We start from the raw sequence: 19,404 nt of genomic DNA on the forward strand, positions 1-19,404 counted from the left end.
GGAGAGAGAGAGGGAGAGAGAGAGAAACAGAGAGAGAGGAGGGGGAGGAGCAGGAAGCATCAACTCCCATATGTGCCTTGACCAGGCAAGCCCAGGGTTTCGAACCAGCGACCTCAGCATTTCCAGGTCAACACTTTATCCACTGCGCCACCACAGATCAGGCACAAAACAGGTTTGTTTGTTTTTTGTTTTTTTTTCTGAAGCTGGAAACGGGGAGAGATAGTCAGACAGACTCCTGCATGCGCCCGACCGGGATCCACCCGGCACGCCCACCAGGGGCGATGCTCTGCCCCTTCGGGGTGTCGCTCTGCCACGACCAGAGCCACTCTAGCGCCTGGGGCAGAGGCCAAGGAGCCATCCCCAGCGCCCAGGCCATCTTTGCTCCAATGGAGCCTTGGCTGCGGGAGGGGAAGAGAGAGACAGAGAGGAAGGGGGGGGGGTGGAGAAGCAAATGGGTGCTTCTCCTATGTGCCCTGGCTGGGAATCGAACCCAGGTCCCCCGCACGCCAGGCCGTCGACAAAACAGTTTTTATCATAATATTTTTATATTATTATTCTTGCATTTTATAATAATATTCTTGCATTATTATTTATTGTATTATTCTCCAAATGAACAATCGTAAACATACTTTTGCCCCACCTTGTATATAAAGGACACCTTCATTTATTCATGGGTTGGTTCAGTGAAGGTTGGATGGCCTGTGTATCTTTTATGTTTGCCTCAATCACACCTTCTAGGATCCACGTTATTCCAAACTCCCTCACCCCAGGGGTGATCGGGTCATCACGGTTTGCATGGGACTTTTCCCAGGTTTAGCAATACATCCCTCACCCCAGGAGAACTCTCAGTCCTGGGAAAATCAGAACAGTTGGTCACTCTAGCTTCACAGCACAAATGGGTGAGTGCTTAGATGACAGTGACGGTTAGAAATAAGATCTGTGAAGCACAAGTCCTCTCCTGGGGAGAAAGATAGAAGTTGTTCAGTTTCTGTTTCTGCAGGAACACCTCGAGTGATGGGGAAGCTCTTTTCCCTGTACACACTATTCTTGTTTTTTTTTCTCACTTTTTTTTTTTTCAGAGACAGAGAGTCAGAGAGAGGGATAGGGATAGGGACAGACAGACAGGAATGGAGACAGATGAGAAGCATCAATCATCAGTTTTTTGTTGCGACACCTTAGTTGTTCATTGATTGCTTTCTCATATGTGCCTTGACCGCGGGCCTTCAGCAGATCCAGTGACCTTGGGTTCAAGCTGGTGAGCTTTTGCTCAAACCAGATGAGCCCACACTCAAGCTGGCGACCTTGGGGTCTCGAACCTGGAATTAAGTGTAAGAGTTAAGTGTAAGTGGCCTGACCTGTGGTGGCGCAGTGGATAAAGTGTCGACCTGGAAATGCTGAGGTTGCCGGTTCAAAACCCTGGGCTTGCCTGGTCAAGGCACATATGGGAGTTGATGCTTCCAGTTCCTCCCCCCCTTCTCTCTCTCTGTCTCTCCTCTCTGTCTCTCCCTCTCCTCTCTAAAAAAAAAAAAGAAAAAAAAAGAAAAAGAGTTAAGTGTAAGATCCTGCACTTCAAGCTAGAAATAAATGACTGAATAACTGCACGTACAGGATGAGTAATACAGAAGCACGTGAGGAAAGGGCTTGGAAGTTGTAGGAGATAGTACCTTAATCTGAGTTAATGGCTGCCAAGAAAAGTACTAAAACATTAAGCTGAATTAAAGGAAGCACAGATTCTGGTCGGGTCTCGACCAGATTCCCTCTGTTACATCCGTCTAAGACTTACTCTTGAGGCTTGTCTTGGTCACATGATATATTTATACGTCCCATTTATCCACATCCCAGTCCGACGCTCTATCCACTGCACCACTGCCTGGTCAGGTCCCACTCACTTTTCTTATCCTATCCCTTGCTATTGTATGGAATGAACTCAATCCTTTCCCCATGTGATTGCACATTCAATATTTAAAGAAAAGAAATCAATCATGCCTCACAATATTTTCATCCTCAAACAGCCTCTCCCCTTACTCTTCAATGTTTTTCATATTCTTTTACCATCACAATTACTGTCTTCTGAATATACTTGACCATATCCTTCTTAAATCACAGTTTCTAGCATTATAATCACCAGATTAGAGTGGATGTGTCACCTCCTTTGTTCTAGAATCTGTGCTTCCTTTAATTCAGCTTAATGTTTTAGTACTTTTCTTGGCAGCCATTAACTCAGATTAAGGTACTATCTCCTACAACTTCCAAGCCTTTTCCTCACGTGCTTCTGTATTACTCATCCTGTACGTGCAGTTATTCAGTCATTTATTTCTAGCTTGAAGTGCAGGATCTTACACTTAACTCTGTTAAACTTAATTTTCAACCCCTGTCCCTCCCCTTTTTTTAAAAGATTTTAATTTATTCAGTTTAGAGGAGAGAGAGGGAGGGAGGAAGAGAGGGAGAGGTGGGTTAGAGGAGTAGGAAGCATCAACTCATAGACGCTTCCTGTATGTATGTGCCTTGACCAGGCAAGCCCAGGGTTTCGAAACGGCGACCTCAGCATTCCAGGTCGATGTTTTATCCACTGCGCCACCACAGGTCAGGCCCTGTCCCCCTTTTAAAATCACCCATTTCCCACTTTGATTCACAGGTTTGATGAGTAAACTTTCATGACTTTCATGTCAATGGTAGAATTGTTGAAAGGACAAGGCCTTCATTGGCAACCTTTATATTTATATTAATCCATTAGTCATTAGTTACAATAATTTAACCCATTTGTAGTTAACCTAATTTGCTAATAACAATATGTATTTCCGTACTTTATCCCATACAAGACCAATATGATAGGAAAGTTAGAAACAACAGAAAAGCTTTGCGACAATAGAGCATTGGCTACTTCTGTCAAAACTGTGGGACTGCTTTCCACACCACGCCTTTTGTCATTCTCCACTTCGTTTCCGGGGCTTGGCACAAAATAAGTTTTGGTTAGTAAGAAAGATCAAATATCCCTGGCCGAGTGGCTTGGTTGCTTAGAGCTTCGTCCCGAAGTACAGAGGTTGCCAGTTCGATCCCCAGTCAGGGCACATATAGGAACAGATCAATATTCCTGTCTCTCTCTCCCTCTCCCTTTCTCTCTTTCTCTAAAATCAATAACCATTAAAAAGGAAAGATAAAATCTTCTCCTTATAAACAGAGATTTGTCCTTGTTAGAGATGTTTAAGAAACACATCATTTTCTCAGGTAAGTACAAAAGAGGAATTCCAAATAGGCTTAGGAACAAGCATACAGTCTTCCAAATTTATTCCTTTAAAGGGGAAGAGACAGTCTGGAAGTTCCAGGTTTTGCCATGTTTGTTAAACCATCAGAGACAGTTTAACCCAGTAGTCAAATACGTTAGCTTTGGCCTGGTCCAGCTCCAGGCCCTACTGCTTGCCAGCTGTTTGACTTTGGGCAAATGCATCAATGCACAGTGCCTGGCGTCTAGTGAGAGCTCTAAAAATAAGAGTAACTACTATTTATTAAGGGTCATTTTCTGTTACCCACTACATAAAGACTTAACATGCTGTCTCATTTTTTCCTAAAAATTCTATGAAGGAGAGACTTGTTTTCCCCAAATCACAGATGAGAAAATTGAGGCAATTGGCTTCAGTTAACTATTGAAGGAGGATTATACACCAAGTCTATCTGACTCCAGTCCAGGATCCCAAACAAAATTCTACCCTGCCAGTCAGTCCCTGAATACAGACAGAACCCTTACTAGGTCTGATAACTTTCCAAGTCTGAGTAAGAAGGAGACTGACCACTAGCCAGGCAAGGAGTTTCTGGGGACCCCAAGAGGTCCTCCATGGCATGGTCCTACCTTGGTGCTTCACTAGGTTGAGGTTCTGGTCCTCGGCCTTGTAGGCTTAGAAAGCCAATCTGTAAACACACAGATGCTGCATTCAACAGTGAACTCAAGCCCCCACAGGCTGGTATTCAAGGACAAGATGCCACTTATGATTCATAATGAAAATTATGAATAGAAATAGAAAGAAGCAGAATGGCCAGGGGCCAACACATTCATGTCCTGTGACCAGCACTTGGGAATCAGATGGAAAGAGTAGGTTGCTTGCAGAGCATGGAACGAGAAACAAGGGAGCCTGTTATATGCTTTGAGTGTTTGATAGAGGCAAACTTAACCAACTCCAAAGCGGCAATTTACCTGCCTCCAGAGCTGAACAGACCAGCACAACTTCTGACCTAAACACACGTGCTTAAACACCACTAGGTTTGTTTCTCAGATCCTCTTTCTCCCCGTTTTCAGGGCTGACCAGCCGAGACTCTGATTCTTTCTTTAATTTTTTTCAGAGTACAGCATAGCTTTTCTTTTCCTCTAAGATTTTGACAATATACTTTGATTCATTATGAACTAACTTTAAGGTTTAAACCTAAAAGAGTGCCTTTTATTCCGGGTTTGTGAAGGGGAGACATCTCCCTGAGGCCCCGAAGCACTGACAGTGGCAACAGAAGACCTCTCTGGTGGAACTGCTGCCTCTTTTCTGAAGGTTTTGCTGGTTGGCTCTCCGCCCCAGAAACAGAGGCTGTCATCATCAATCCTTGCCCTTCCACAGAAAACCTAAGGGTAAAAACACTGCTGCTGTAGCTACTGGAGACACACTGCTTGAGGAGGATTTTCGCGGCTCTGAAGACGCCCTGGCCGGGTCAGTTCTGGGGAAAAGCAGTGCACGCGCTGTGAGGTGGGTTTTTCTTGGCTCTCTGCTGTGGGTTCAGGCAGCTACAGCAACAGCAGGGGCTCTTTCTCTCATGCAGAATGTCCAGAATGCCCAAGAGTCTCCTGCTGGTAAAAGCATGGAATGCTTAGAACTAATGAAAGAAGCAGGGTCCCTACAAGTTAGAGCAGTCAAGGCTTAATGGAGGGCAGTTACCCCCCAGAACCTTTGAACCAGGGTCACTGCAGAGTTAAAGTCAAGGAATGGATGGCCCCCAGCCTGCGCAGGCTACCTGAGAGCTATGCCTAGCAGGCCACAGGGAAAGAAGAGTGTGAACAAAGTCCTCTCCTTTCCTGCAGAGGAGGGGTTTACACATCTTCAGGAAGAGGGTCCTGGGGAGAATTTTTCCAGCTGCCACATGAGGAAGGGACAAGAACGAAAGGCCCTGCCCTTCAAGGCTTACCTTTCCTAGCTCCTTTCTGCGGGATGGACAGAAGCTCGGGCAGACCCAGCTCTGTGTCGTGGTGCATGGATTATACCCACAGCTCTCCCTGGACAGACCTCTAGGTGATTCTGGGAGAGAGGGCAGGGCTGATCAGGGGAGTCAAGCTATAGTTACTTGTTCTCTTCACAGATGGTCAACAAGTAAAGTGAACAATCGTCCTCCTTTAGGGAGGACAGTCCTTCTTTTGTAAATTCCGTCTCCCTCAAAAAGTGTCCTACGTGTCCTCTTTTTTGATATTAGAAGTCTAATCTGTAAATGTCCGTATTCTATTGATTCAGAGTCAATCCATCGTGTGTGATGTGACGTATTTGTATCTAAATGAGTACTTTTTTCTTACAATTACTATTAAAAATTAATATGCATGTAAGCATAATTACAATATAAAATATTACAAATGTTTTTATTATGCATTTATATTATAGTGTATTATGTTGCAATGAATAAAATGTTTCTTTTATTTATGATATTGTTTTCTTCCATTTATTTTTGTCGTCCTTTTCATTGTAAAAATGTTGGTCACCTTACAACCAGGACACTAGATTATCAAGTCCACTAATTCAAAATATCCTTTCTTATAATTTTCTTTCTTTGTCCAACATTCATACATTAAAATGATGTTCCCACCAGTGTTCAGGAGTTAACTAAGCAGTAAGACTTGACCCCTTTATGACTCCAGATTCTCGCAAAAATTTTGTTTCCTGAGCTTTCCCCTACGCCCCCTCTTGTCCTAATTGGTCCTACCCATTGAGGTAGATTCCAGATCTTTCTCCTGTATCTTTGGCTTGGCTCAAGCTTCTGCCCCCTCCACTGCAGAGTTTAAAAGCAGGGAGATGGCCAAAATAGGCAGTCAGGGAAGAGACAGGCATTCCTATTATATCTGCTCAGTCTCTCGGCAATCCTAATGTCAGTAAAGCTCTCCAGTTTACAGTCTTCGACCTGAGACAGTCTCCCCTTTCTCACGCACAGTGGGAGACGCAGAGGAAGTCTCTCAGAGGCTTCTGCTGAGTGCTGAAAGTCAGAGACACGGTGTTGAAAGTGGGTGTTCCCAGCTGCTCTGTTCTGGACACAGCTCCTGGGGCAGTCCCCCAGCGGCTGGCCTCCTTGCCCTTTCTCCTGTTGTCATTGGCTCTCAGGAGAGTTGCCTTTCACAGTTGCCACAGGGAACTCCTATTATTGTTGTGTTTAACACTTAGAGAGATGGCACCCGGAGTTGAAAGGCTGCCACAAAGCCAGTCTACGACTTCGGCAAGGCTGGCTTGACTGACTGACTGTAAATGTGTGTTGAGCGTTGGCATGTGCAAGGTACCACTTGATGATGTGGAGGGGAACAAAGATGAATGAGAAAACATTCTCTCCTCGAGGAAGCTACCTTCCAGTGGAGACAGGGAGGCAAACATAAATCACTGTAACTTAAGAGGCAGGTTGCAGTTACACTCTCCAAATCTAGCAAAGTTGAAGGAGAGCATTTTCACCTACTAGCTCACCAGGACAATGCCTGCTGATGTATCTCCTGGGATAGTTTGATTCTATTTTTGCCTAAAAAGCCAACACCAAGGTTAAACAAACCAATGGTAACACATTAAGCACCATAAATACTTTGAAATGCCCTATGTGCACATAACAGGAGCTCAATGTGTTATCATTCTCTTTTAAATGACTCTCTTTTAAATGAATAAAATGGGTTGACTGCCGTTCACTTCCTTTTCACAGCAAGAGAAACAGAAATTGCACTTCCCCTCCCTGTTCTTCAGGCCAACTAACCTGAGAACAGACAGGGTTCAGTACCAGGAATAAAGCTGACTCATACTCTCAGGCTCTCTTCTTTTAGAACATACTGACTGAAGACTTGGAATGGGATAACATTCACTCTTGAAGGAAGACAGATGAGGCTGCCAAAGGGAGAGAAGGTAGGGAGGAAACAGGGAAAATGAGGTGAAGAAATAGGAGGCAGAGCCTATGCACTGCTTTTGACAAAGTCCCTTAACCTCAGAAGAAAAGGCTGTTCAAGTGATTCTATTTTCCAGGCTGAATGACAGGGATGAGCAGAAATCATATATATGTACTGGGGAATGACAGGAAGTCTTGTTATAACATCAATAAATATACAGTACACTTGTGGTGGCCTGTACCAGTCCAAGGTCCACAGGTCTAGAAAACTTAAAAACAAAATCAATAAGAGCATAGGCTCTAACATTCAGAATGAGTAGGAAAGAGAAGTGGACCTTTCCCAAGGCAGGGATCTCAGTGGGTGCCACTGAGTAACCTCATGTCAAGAGTTGAGAACCTAAACCACAGGAGATGGCCCAAGGTACATTAAAGATTTGTAGGGGATGAGGACATTGAATCTTTTCCATAGTGCATTTCAAAATAATGACACAAAGGAAAACAGGACACGGGGAGCTCCTACATTGGGCTGTGTTGCCTTTGTAGGTAAAAGGAGTTCAAAATGTCATCTCATTCTTCAGTGAAGTGAATTCTTAAGAGCTTTTTTGTATCATTGCCCTACTATTTATAACTGTGACTTGTCTTTGCCTACTATTCTAATATTCATTCTTGTGTGTGTGTGCGTGTTCAATGGATTTGAGAGAGAGGGAGGAAAGAGATGAGAAGTATCAACTTATAGTTGCTTCACTTTAGTTGTTCATTCATTGCTTTTCATACGTGCCTTGATTGGGGGCTCAAGCTGAGCCAGAGACCCCTTGCTCAAGCCAGAGACCTTAGGCTCAAGCTAGCAACCTTGGGATCATGATGATGATCACGTGTTCAAGCCAGTAAGCCTGTGTTCAAGCCAATGAGCCTGTGCTCAAGCTAGCAACCTCAGGGTTCGAATCCAGGACCTCAGCATCCCAGGTTGATGATCTATCCACTGCACCACCACCAGTCAGGCCATGATTGTTATTTATTTACTTATTTATTTATTTAAAGGTTATTTATTAATTTTAGAGAGAGAGGAAGGGGGAGAGACAGAAATAGACATCAACTTGTTCCTATAGGTGCCCTGACCAGAGAATTAAACCCATAATGTTTTTGTATTGGTACAATGCTCTAACCAATCAAGCTCTATCTAGCCAGGGCTATGCTTGCTTTTTTTTTTTTTTTTTTAATATGAGAACTCTTTTTTAAAAACTTTATTTATTCATTTTTAGAGAGAGGAGAGAGAGAAGGGAGGAGAAGCAGGAAGTATCAATTCTCGTATGTGCCTTGACAGGGCAACCCAGAGTTTCAAACCCGCGACCTCAGCATTCCAGGTTGACGCTTCATCCACTGTGCCACCACAGGTCAGGCTATGCTTGCTTTTATAGAAACTACAAACTATGTGAGGACAGCGATAATAACTTTACACAGGCATACCTTGGAGATATTGCAGGTTTGGTTCCAGACCACCACAATAAAGCAAATACTGCAATAAAGCAAGTTAGCTTTTTGCTGGTGGGAGCTCTTGCCTTCAATTTGTAAAAAATACACTCTGTGAAGCTCAATAAAGCAAAGCACAATAAAAAAGGTAGTACCTTCAATGGCGACTAGCCCAGTGCGTTATGAACTATTTGATGTGGTGTTATAGGAGCTTTTGACTTCAAGGGTCAACAGCTGTGAGGACTGGCAATCCACAGGTCTGGTCAAGAACCTCCACAAGCTCTGTCCCAGGAGCTCAGTTGGTTAGAGCATTACACAGATATAACAAGGTTGAGGGTTCAGTCCTGGTCAGATCAACCAATGAATGCATAAATAAATGGAAAATCGATGCTTCTCACTCTTTCTCTCTTCCTTCTTCTATTTTTTTTTTTTTTTTAATTAAGTGAGAAGCAGGGAGGCAGAGAGACAGACTCCTGCATGGGCCTTGACTGGGATCCACCCAGCAAGCCCCCTACTGGGTAATGCTCTGCCCATCAGGGGCAACTGAGCTATTTTAGAGCCTGAGGTGAGGCCATGTGCCATCCTCAGAGCCCAGGGCCAACCTGCTCAAACCTGAGCCATGCTTGTGGGAGGGGAAGAGAGAGAAAGAGGAGGGGAGAAGTGGAGAAGCAGATAGTCGCTTCTCCTGTGTGCCCTGACCAGGAATTGAACCCAAGATTTCAACACACCAGGCTGACGCTCTACCTCTGAGCCAACCAACCAGGGCCTCCTTCTTTTCTCTAGAGTAAAAAAAATAAAAAGAATTTCCATGAGGCAAGGCAACATTTGACAATTACAAGGGCATTCCAGTGAGGTAGAGAGTGTCAGATTTTGCAACAGTTCCGCAAATAAGATAGATTTTCTGGAGTGGTAGGGTTCACAGAAAAACTTGTGTTGAAAGGCAATAAGTTACCTGTGTTCTCACCTTTGTAGATCATGTATGATATAATCCCTGCCAGATTTAAATAAGAAGGGGTGACACTGATAAGTTTTCTTAGAACTACATAGCATAATGCTAGGTATTGTACATGCAGAATATTTTAAAAAGCAAGACACTATTATTACCTTTAAACTTAAAATCTTATTAAGAAGTCAATGTGTATATACATAAAACTAATCAGAGAACAATATGAGTGTACACTGAGTTACAAATTAGTATTACAACAATGCTGTTGGGGAAGGTGTCCTAAAGAAGGTGGCCTTGAGGTAGCTCTTGGGAGCCTCCTGATCTGTGTGGGTCTTTGCTCCTCTAAAGCTTCACAAAGTCTTCTATCCTGTGGACATCTGAAATATAATAAAGTTTACTGTTTTAATATGCCCAAGCTCCATGACACTTCCATCTACTAGTATTTCAAGAGAGCATTTCATATACCTGGTATAATAAAATGCTTAGCTCTTAACCTATGTCCCTCTAAATTTTGAGCTTGAATCAATAACCCAAACTTGTAGATTAAACTTCACTCCCATTGCCTGACCAGGCGGTGGCGCAGTGGATAGAGCGTCCGACTGGGATGCGGAGGACACAGGTTCGAGACCTCGAGCTCTCCAGTTTGAACGCAGGCTCATCTGGTTTGAGCAGGGCTCACCAGCTTGGATCCAAGGTCCCTGGCTTGAGCAAGGGGTTACTCAGTCTGCTGTAGCCCCATGGTCAAGGCACATATGAGAAAGCAATCAATGAACAACTAAGGTGTCGCGACAAAAAACTAATGATTGATGCTTCTCATCTCTCTCCGTTCCTGTCTGTCCCTATCTATCCCTCTCTCTGACTTTCTCTGTCTCTGTAAAAAAAAAAAAAAAAAGATAAAAAATAAATAAGTAAATAAAAATAAACTTCAATCCCATTCAGAAACTCCATTTTTTTCCTGCTAGAAGAACAAGAAGAGATTAGGTCATTGTATCAGAGTCAGTCTCTAAAGCAATCAAGTTTTGGGGGGCTCCTGTCTTATACTTCTATTCCCCAGAACTGGATTTCTTGCTGGAGACTTGTCCTCCCATGAATAGTTACAGGGCCCCAAACTATATCCTTGCCACTGGGGCCTTGGGTTTCTATGACCAGGTATTTGTATGCTAACTTTTTGCACATCTAAATCTGATTAAATTATCTAATGCCTGTTCAGATTAACACCCTGAATCTTGGATTCATTTTGAACTTAGAACTTTCTGCATGGTCCTCAGCTGTTGGGGACCAAAAGCCAACAGGGTCTTTGCAGTTTAGATTTTTGGGGGACAGAGGTGTGGGGAACTGGCAGTAAGCTGACAGTCTGCCCATCCCCCCACCTCACTTGTTCTGTGAAGTTGCTAAAGGCTGTTAAGCTGTGGTGCTGGATTGTTTATACTCATCCTACACCCCCCCCCCCATGTCTCCCAAAAAGACTGGAGGCAAGTTTCTTCTACCCTTTGTTTTGTGAAGTTAAGATGTTATGTATGGTGGGGGTTTTCTGCACTTGGTAGAATTCTCGGGTTGCCTTGAAAATGTGATCAGATATCTCTTTGATTTGCTAATGGCCTACTTTGCCCTATAAATAAAGCAAGAAGCGAGTGTGGAGCATTCTCTGTTCTTGCCATCAGCATTGCAGAGGGCTCCCGAATTCATTCTTTTACTTTAAGCCTATTTTCTTTTTCTTTCTTTTTTTTTTTTTGTATCTTTCTGAAGCTGGAAACGGGGAGAGACAGTCAGACAGACTCCCGCATGTGCCCGACCGGGATCCACCCGGCACGCCCACCAGGGGCGATGCTCTGACCACCAGGGGGCGATGCTCTGCCCCTCCGGGGCGTCGCTCTGCCACGACCAGAGCCACTCTAGCGCCTGGGGCAGAGGCCAAGGAGCCATCCCCAGTGCCCGGGCCATCTTTGCTCCAATGGAGCCTTGGCTGTGGGAGGGGAAGAGAGAGACAGAGAGGAAGGAGGGGGTAGGGGTGGAGAAGCAAATGGGCGCTTCTCCTATGTGCCCTGGCCGGGAATCGAACCTGGGTCCCCCACACGCCAGGCCGACGCTCTACCGCTGAGCCAACCGGCCAGGGCCTCTTTTTCTTTTTTGTATTTTTCTGAAGTTGGAAATGGGGAGGCAGTCAGACAGATTTCTGCATGCGCCCAACCGGGATCCACCAGGCATGCCCACCAGGGGGCGATGCTCTGCCCATCTGGGGCGTTGCTCTGTTGCAACCAGAGCCATTCTAGTGCCTGAGGCAGAGGCCATAGAGCCATCCTCAGCGCCCGGGCCAACTTTGCTCCAATGGAGCCTTGGCTGTGAGAGGGGAAGAGAGAGAGAGGAAGGAGAGGGGGAGGGGTGAAGCAGATGGGCGCTTCTTCTGTGTGCCCAGGCCGGGAATCAAACCTGGGACTCCTGCATGCCAGGCCGACACTCTACCACTGAGCCAACCAGCCAGGGCCTAAGCCTATTTTCTTAATTCCGCACCATTCCCACTCAGGACCTGGAATTACTAGCCTTGTTGGTTCACGGCAAGTGGCGCCTGGACAAGGACCTGAGCAAGGGAAAACTAAACTAAAGGCAGGTGACGGAACTCCCCAGGTGTGTGCAGTAAGTAAAATTTTTGAGTAGAGTTTTGGGGGAAGAGTATAATTGGGAGTAATAAATTATGAGACAGTTAGGGTAAAAAGTAAGGGACCTTTTTCTTTTTGTAGAAATGTTTTCGAGAAGCTGTTGTTTGATCAGAGTGAGCTAGAAACAGAGGGTTGTAAATATGAGAAGACCTTAGAGTCTGAGGATGACTCGGGAGATAATGAAAATGTCGTTGACTATGGCCGTTTTAACCTTTGCGCCTCTGCTTCCCTCTGCTCTTTCTTATGTTTATCGGGTTGCTCCCAGGGTCTCTGTCTCAGACCTTTGGAGATTCCGGGGATTAAATCAGAATATGTGCAGATATTGGGCCTTTATATATGCATGGTCTGGCTATTGCCTCAGTGTTTCAGGGGAGGCTTCCAGGACAATACTTTGATAAAAGGCAAAATAAACGAAAGAAGGAAGGTCAGGGAAGTACTTCTGCCTGAGGATCTTTGTTCCCAATGTGGGGGTTTAGGACATTTTGCTAGAAATTGCCTTGCTCCCCCCAGATGTCAGTCTCAGCCTCTTCTTCAAGGGCAGCCAGCTCCTAAAGCTCCGGACCTCTGCTCACGCTGTAGGAGAGGGAAACATTGGGCGAATGAATGTAAATCTAAGTACAGTGTGTCTGTAAAGTCATGGTGCACTTTTGACCAGTCACAGAAAAGCAACAAAAGATGATAGAAATGTGAAATCTGCACCAAATAAAAGGAAAACCCTTCCAGTTTCTGTAGGATGATGTGGCAGCATGTGCGCATGCGCAGATGATGACGTAACACCGTGTATACAGCGGAGCAGCCCACGGCCATGCCAGTTGAGATACAGTGGACGGTACAGAAGAAAGTTCAGTTGTTCTGTAGCTCGCTAAGTTCGAATCCGTGACCAAAGTACAACGTGAATATCGGCGCGTTTATAACAAAGCGCCACCACATAGGAATAAGATTACTCGGTGGAATAAGCAATTGAAGGAAACTGGCAGTTTGGTGGAGAAACCCCGTTCTGGTAGGCCATCAGTCAGTAACGAGTCTGTAGAGGCTATATGGGATAGCTACCTAAGGAGCCCTAAAAAATCTGTGCGTGAGCCCACATCAAACTGCATTGAATAGGTATGAAACTGGGAGAGTTTTCCTTTTATTTGGTGCAGATTTCACATTGCTATCGTCTTTTGTTGTTTTCCTGTGACCAGTCAAAAGTATACCATGACTTTATAGACACGCTGTATACTGCTGAAGGGCAGGTGATTCAGGGAAATGGACAATGGAGCCTTTCCTGCCCCCGTCAACTAAGTTTGCAGCTCAGCTAAAATTGAGGTAGAGAAATCTCAGCATAATCAATCTGAACTGCCAGTTGCAGCAGTTATTGGAATGAGAATGGCTAGAAGACTCAGATGTTAGGAAAGTTATAGCTTTTCCTGTTATTGTCTAATTTTCTTTAATGTTTCAGCTACAATCCTCTGACCTATCATTTTGTTTCTTTCCTATTCTTTGCCTGGAAATTTGGACAGGGGACCTGAGATAGATCAACCTACAAAATTTTTCTTGCAGCTGCTGAGATTTTTCTCAAAAAAGTTTTGATTAGTCTGATCCATCTTTAGTCCCTCTCAAAAAATGCCCTAAGATCAGGCAGGCATCTTTCTAATCTGGTTGTGCTCTGAAATCCCGGGTTTCTCTCTGGTTTGTCTGGTTCGTTTGATTCTTGTTTCTGTATAGTCTTTGTTTAATGTTGTCTAAAATGTGTCTGTTTTTAAGGCCTGAATTAAGTTCTTGCATGCAAAAATTGGAAATGCCGGCTCTAATGTTGAAAAAATGAAATGGTTTCATCCCTACATTTCATTTTTCAATTGTAACTTGTAAGGCATGCTCACTTAAATTTAAATAGAATGGAATGTGGATCCTAAAGACTTGCTAATTTGATTGAGCTGATGCATCTGTTATTGCTAAGCAACATTGGTTTTTTTTTCTCTTGACTCACTCATAAAGCAGTCAATGAGGGCGAGCTGTGAGACTTGGGGCAAGATATAGTTCCCTAACAAAGGTGTAAGTTTTTTTATTTTTTATAATTGGAAGATAACAAAGGTCATACTGTATTTTTTCAGCCTTATGGGCACTCTAGATTGCCTGTTAATTAATAGGGTAGAAATGTTTTGAAAAATATGGGAGTGTTACTTAGAAAAGCATTTACTATATTTTGTCAGACTTTTGGAATTAACCTGAGGACAGGTATTTCCTTACAAACCTCAGGGTCAAGGCATTATAAAGCATGCCCAGAAAATGCTTAAAGGTCAATTATAAAAAATAAAAAAGGGGGAGTCATATCCTGGAACTCCTGCAAATCTTCTTTATCATGCTTTTTACTTTAAAAAATGTTTGAATGCTGATGTTCAGGGCCATTCAGTCGCCGAGAGATTTTGGAATCCTACAGGGAAAGCCTTCCCTGAAGTGCGATGGAGGGACCTGCTCACAGGAATCTGGCAAAGGCCAGTCTCTGTTCTCCTATGGGGCTGAGGATATGTGTGTGTGTTTCCTAGGTCTCCTGAGGCTCCTTCGTGGGCTCCTGAACATTTGTGAGACACCATGAGCTGGGATGAGAGACTCACTTCACAAGAGCAATTGTATAAGGCTTATTTTACTATGCTCTCATCCCTTTCTGTCAAACCTGTTCCATCTATCAAATCTTCTTAGCACACTCCAAACCTCTTTCTCCTGCAAATTCCTACCCTCCTTCATTTGATCCAGCTGATAACCCTGTCCTGTCTTTTTCCAATCAGCTTTTTCCAATATATGAAAAAAAGTTTATATAGGCAGAGGAGGATCCTCAAACCCCTCAATGACATCTCCTGAGTATGGCTTTTTAAAGGTCTATAATGACCAAAAGGAACAGGAAAAGGCAAACAGAGCCCAAAGACATCAGGCAAAATATCAGCTCTTAGCATACGCCCTTAAAAGGCTCCAACGCCCCTAATGGGCCTCGTAAGACTCCATCAGGGCCCTGATTCAAGAGTGGAAAGGAAGGTCATTGGGCTAAAGCCTGCCCAGGGCCATGCCCTTGCTGTGGGAAAAAGGGACACTGGAAGGTAGGCTGTCCCCTCGCTCCTCCAAGGGAGGGTTCAGTCTCTTCCAACCCTACCCCAGCCACCTCTGACCTAACCTTGCCCAGCCTGCTGGAACCTGCCACTGAAGACTGAAGGTGCCCAGGGCCGTCAGCCCCATCTCATGTCACCATGGACGAGCCTAGGGTAACCATCCAAGAAGCAGGTAAGCCGATCTCATTTCTTTTTTTTCTTTTTTTGTATTTTTCCAAAGCCAGAAACGGGAGGCAATCAGACAGATTCCCACATGCGCCTGACCAGGATCCACCCAGCACGCCCACCAGGGGCGATGCTCTGCCCACCAGGGGGCGATGCTCTGCCCATCGGGGTGTCGCTCTGTTGTGACCAGAGCCACTCTAGCACCTGAGGCAGAGGCCACAGAGCCATCCTCAGCACCCAGGCCAACTTTGCTCCAATGGAGCCTTGGCTGCAGGAGGGGAAGAGAGAGACAGAGAGGAAGGAGAAGGGGAGGGGTGGAGAAGCAGATGGGCGCTTCTCCTGTGTGCCCTGGCCGGGAATCAAACCCGGGACTCCTGCACGCCAGGCCGACGCTCTACCACTAAGCCAACTGGCCAGGGATCGATCTCATTTCTTATAGACAAGAGGGCCACTTACTCTGCCTTGTCTGAATATTCGGGTTCTGCTCATCCCTTGAAGATCTCTGTTGTGGGTGTTGATCTTATTTTCCTCCCATTTGCCATGAATCTGCTGCCTTAATATTATACATAGTGTCTCCTTTACACACTCTTTTCTCCTTCTGCCTCAATGCCCCATGCCTATTTTAGGCTGGGACCCACTCTCCAAATTCAGAGCCTCTCTCCCTTTCTCTCTCCTCTTTGCCCACTTCTGTTACAAGTTTACCTGTACCACCCACCCTTTTACTTTAAGCCTATTTTCTTAATTCCACGCCATTCCCACTCAGGACCTGGAATTACTAGTTGCGCTGGTTTGTGGCACTCAGGGTTAGTTTTGACACAAGAGTCACAGAGAAGGCAGTACACTGGTAAATTAAGGGTCTCTTGTTTGAAGTGTTTCTGGCTATAAGGCAAAGGCAACTAAGAGGGTGCAGCTCAGTTACGAGTTCATAGTCATCAACTTCTTGGTGATCCAAACAGTAACCATAGAAGATTGCAGCTTTAATTAATGAACCAGGCAGTGGCGCAATGGATAGAGCATTGGACTGGGATGCAGAGGACCCAGGTTCGAAACCTCGAAGTTGCCGGCTTGAGTGTGGGCTCACCAGCTTGAGCATGGGGTAGCTGGCTTGAGTGCGGGATCATAGACATGACCCCATGGTCATTGGCTTGAGCCCAAGGTCACGGGCTTGAAGCCTAAGGTTGCTGGCTTGAGCCCAAGGTCACTGGCTTGAAGCCCAAGGTTGCTGGCTTGGGCAAGGGGCACTTGATCTGCTATAGTCCCCCAGTCAAGGCACATATGAGAAAGCAATCAATGAACAATTAAGGAGCCACAACGAAGAATTGATGCTTCTCATCTCTCTCCCTTCCTGACTCTCTGTCCCTGTCTATCCCTCTGTCAGTCTCTGTCAAAAAAAGAAATTAGGCAATGAAAGTGGTATTTTGTAAAAAGGATTTAATACAGCATAAAATAGATTAGCATCATGTATGCCTTAGCATTTATATCAGATAAAATTAGACAAAGCATGTAAAGTACCAAGCACAGTTCCTGTCACTCACCAAATGTTAGTTCTCTACCTTTTACATATTGATTTTATAGTTCACAAAGTCCTTTTGCATAAATTAACCCTCCTTAGTTCTGAATTAGATATTTCCCCCAGAGTAGTGACTTGACTCCCAAAGTATCACATCTGAAAAGTTACAGGGCTGAGAGGTAGATTCTGGTCTTCAGACACCAAAGCCACTTCTCTTTCTTCTAACCCACAGGTCCTTCTTATTGTATTGTTTTAGATATTATATGATTGTGATGGCTTGGATTAGAGTCTAACCATGGCAAAGAATGAACGGTGAAGCCTGACCTGTGCTGGAGCAGTGGATAAAGTGTCTACCTGGACGTTGAGGTCACTGGTTCGAAACCCTAGGCTTGCCCGGTCAAGACACATGAGAGTTGATGCTTCCTGCTCCTCCCCTCTTCTCCTTTTCTCTCTAAAAAAGTTAATAAATTCTAAAATAAATAAATAAATAAATGAATGGTGAAATCCTGGGTAGCTGAGTTTCTTAGGCCCTTATTATTATATATGCTTATTTATAAAATAACATACAAAACAAAATAGGACACCAATACTTTATTTGAAGATAGTTTTTACTGCTCATCTTCAAGTTTTGTTGGTATTCCTGGTGGCATTACTGAACAACTAAAACCCATGAACATTTCCGTAAAAAAAATCACCTTAGCACCATTAACACAAGAAATATGAATCTTAGTTGATGCCTGAAAACCTTCTATTGACACCTTCGGTAAAATCAAGAAAGCACCAACCTCAGGCTTGGAAGAAAATCTCAGAAAAAAATAACGGCACTCTTCTTTTTTTTTTAATTTTTAAAATTTTTTATTTTTATTTTTTTTACAGAGACAGAGAGAGAGTCACAGACAGACAGGAACGAAGAGATGAGAAGCATCAATCATTAGTTTTTCGTTGCGCATTGCAACACCTGAGTTGTTCATTGATTGCTTTCTCATATGTGCCTTCAGCAAACCGAGTAACCCCTTGCTGGAGCCAGCGACCTTGGGCCCAAGCTGGTGAGCTTTTGCTCAAACCAGATGAGCCCGCGCTCAAGCTGGGCTCGGGGTCTCAAACCTGGGTCTTCCGCATCCCAGTCTGATGCTCTATCCACTGCGCCACCGCCTGGTCAGGCAATGGCACCCTTCTTAAGGAATGGTGCATCCCCAGTGTGCTCTTGATGGCACAGAGGGTGACACTGTATTGAAAACAGACATCTATGGCCTGACCGGCAGTGGTGCAGTGAGTGATAGAGCACTGACTTGAAACGTTGAGGTTCTAAGTTGAAAACCCTGAGGCCCCGACTTGAGCACAGCTTGTTGGCTTGAGTGCAGGCGCACCATCTTTAGCACATGGTTGTTGGCTTGAGCACAGGATCATCAATTTGATCCCAAGGTCGCTGGCTTGAGTCCCCTGGTCAAGGCATGTATTGTACAAGAAGCAATCAATGAATAACTAAAGTAAAACAACTACAAGTTGATGCTTCTCTCTTTCTCCTTCCTCTCTCCCTTCCTGTCTATCCTTCTCTCAAAATCAATTTAAAAAATAAAGCAGATATCTATGACTCAGAGTTAGAAAGTGACAGACATTATTAATGTGAAGACATTTTAGACTCCCTTACCTGATCATTTCCCTTTTATTATTGCACAAATGTGATATATGATTTAAAAAAATTGAACATTTAAATAAAACTAAATAAGCCCTTTAGTAAGAGCTGAGTGATAAGAAAGTATAGTTGCACCTGACCTGTGGGGCAGAGTGGATAAAGCGTTGAACCTGGAATGCTGAGGTCGCTGGTTCGAAACCCCAGGCTTGCCCAGTCAAGGCATGAGAAGCACCTACTACGAGTTGATGCTTCCCACTCCTCCTCCCTCTCCTCTCTCTAAAATCAATAAATAAAATCTTAAAGAAAGAAAGAAAGAAAAAGACAGCATAGTGCCATAGATTAACTTGCAGCATTAGTTTCTTTCTTAATGGCATACAAAATAATGGTGTGACCTACAATTGGTGATATCCTAGATTCAGTAAGAATGGTTATATTCTGTATAAATGCTTCACAGCTTATATAGTTAACTCAACTTGGTAATCATAATTACCTTGTAATATTAGGAGTAAAATATTAGCCCAAATGTTATCTATGGGAAAAGTAAGGCAGATTAAATAACATAAACAGCCATACAATCAGGATAAAGGCTCAGACCTCTAGAATAAAGCCTAAAATTCCCTTTCTCTCCTAAAATTTCAAAGTTTATTATCAATGCTTGTTCTACTGTTAAAAAAAAAAAGATATGATGAAAAGGCATATAGTAGTTTAGGATGAATACTAAAAATGACTCCCTTTTGGCAAAGAGAATTGTCAGGGCTTTAATAATAAATCATTATTACAAACAGCCTAGTACTGTACCCAGCACATAAAAGATATTAAATAAATACAGGAGTTGTAACTCAGGGTAGTTAATGGTGGCTGTC

The 19,404-nt window shown here is 44.1% G+C and overlaps 1 long non-coding RNA gene across 2 annotated transcripts in view; it reads right to left on the minus strand.

Annotated features, from left to right (window-relative positions):
• LOC136315726 (uncharacterized) overlaps positions 1-19,404 on the minus strand; it is a 55,251-nt gene that overhangs the window by 11,936 nt on the left and 23,911 nt on the right. The window contains exon 3 of one of the 2 annotated variants that reach the window (XR_010727555.1): positions 8,100-9,876. The exons of the other annotated variant lie outside the window; for it this stretch is intronic. This is a non-coding gene — a long non-coding RNA (uncharacterized lncRNA). Of the gene's footprint in view, positions 1-8,099; positions 9,877-19,404 lie in introns of those variants that run through there. 2 annotated transcript variants of the gene reach the window in all.

The sequence above is a fragment of the Saccopteryx bilineata genome, chromosome 11 (genome assembly GCF_036850765.1).
Source record: "Saccopteryx bilineata isolate mSacBil1 chromosome 11, mSacBil1_pri_phased_curated, whole genome shotgun sequence".
Classification (NCBI taxonomy): domain Eukaryota; kingdom Metazoa; phylum Chordata; class Mammalia; order Chiroptera; family Emballonuridae; genus Saccopteryx; species Saccopteryx bilineata.